Genomic DNA, 2,003 nt, shown 5'->3' on the forward strand with positions numbered 1-2,003 from the left:
CTGGGTGAGATATTGGATGAGAAATTGGGTGGGGCGGGGGGGGGGGGGGGGGGGTAGAAAAAAGGAAGACGATTATTAGCAGGGGAATCTAAAGGATAGAAATTAATCTCATCAACCAGTGGAGTGACAGAAATCCCGACACAGCAAAATTCTTGATTCACAATTAGTGTAAAATATAATGACTATGTGGCAGTTCACAACAATTACGACACAACCTTTAACCAGATATTATGTTAAATAATTCCAGTGATGCGGCTTAAAATGCTTATATTTGAAAAGAAACACCTAATGACTGTTTAAAAGATGGGAGACATGAGGGAGGTTTCATGTGGTCACACAGCCCATATTTATTTGCCAAACCAAAATTAAATGTTTTTTTCCATCTACTTTTGTCATATATCAGTGTTTAAAGTTGTTCCAATTTCCTGTTGCTAACCTTGCTTATAAACCAGTGAACCAAGGGGAGGATCTCTCTAAGTGCCTCATTAGCCACACATCATGGCAGCTGCAAAAGGGCTTTGGTGTACAAATACACACAACTACAGTATGCACACTCACACACAGCTGTACACAACAAAAACATATAGGCGGAGGGAAACAAAGTGAGAATGAGAGACAGAGGTAGAGAGCCAAGGAGAGTGAGCACTTAAATAACTTAGCACACAAGTGTACAGACAAACAAGTGCACCAACACAAAGAGCACATCAAGACAGGGGCATCTCTGTAGTTTAGAGATCACAGTGGACCTTGGCTTGTCTCCTTGAGTCAGCAGTCAACCAAAAGAAAAGATGATGGCATGATATTGACTTTTCACTGTCTGCCTAATAACTGTATTTTGGAGTACATGCAATCTGATGCTATAACTTGTGCAGACTAAAGTGCACCCTTTTGGCTGTGGCCACAAAATGCACTCTGAAGCCTTCCTTGCCCACATAAATCTATTTCAGTCTTGCTCTATAACCTTTAACTTGCACAGGGAGAACAACAGAGGGAAAAACTTAGCTTGGACATGTGCCGCTCATTTCTCAGCAAACCAACAGAGTGAACTAAGGAGGTGGTTGAGGAGACGGTCCAGTAGATGTATTGGGAATGCCATGTAGCCATAGTGACCTTTTAAGGTCAAGCGAGGTCACACACTTACATATACTCAGCCCTTTGCATTAGGTACCAGGGAAGGGGTGAAAGGTCACCTGCACTTGCCTGCATTAACAAAATTGAGCCTTGCATGGTTTATGCAAATGCAGACACGGTACTGCTAGTGAGTGGCAGCTAGACAGCCAGTTGTGCCTCAACACATTAGTACCATTAGCATATTGCCAACTAATGGTAATGTTTACATATTTGACATGTCAGTTTACCATCAGCTCTGAGAGAGGGGGATGTTCCTCATTATGCTCTATCTGCCTGATTGGACAATATCAGTCTATCTCATAGTGCTTCAGAGGAAACAGGGAATGAGAGGCCTCCATAATGTCCCCTAAATGTCGGCCGGACTGCCTCTTGCTCTCTGAGGTTGATTTAATTGTGAAGGTGGGTGACGGAGGGGTTCAGGCCCAAGGGTCAGTGGGTCAACTTTATTTTCTCACCCTGGCTTCCTGGGCCCTTGGAGATGGGGGTCAACGTGTCAAATTAAATCTCATTCCCGGGTTTCCCTCCCTCTTGTCATGTATATTCATTGGAGCTCGAGGTGCCTACCACTTCTGGAAATTCACAAAAAGGTTAACTGCTAAAATAAATAATAAAAAATGCCCCCTGTTAAAACCGTTGACCTTGTGGAATAAGCCTTGAGCACTCCTGGAATTCTTTTTGCAATATAAACCCACTACTACATAAAACAGATACACAACTACCATTCTGCTTAAAAACTGTATCAAATATCAAATCTTTTCAGTGATTCTATGTTTAAACAAAACGCCATATTCAAATGCTCTTGCTGGTACTGTGCGAGTTTATTAGGAATTCTTTTTCATATTATCCACTTATACTGTTAAATGTCCTTGCAG

The sequence above is a fragment of the Echeneis naucrates genome, chromosome 22 (genome assembly GCF_900963305.1).
Source record: "Echeneis naucrates chromosome 22, fEcheNa1.1, whole genome shotgun sequence".
NCBI lineage: Eukaryota > Metazoa > Chordata > Actinopteri > Carangiformes > Echeneidae > Echeneis > Echeneis naucrates.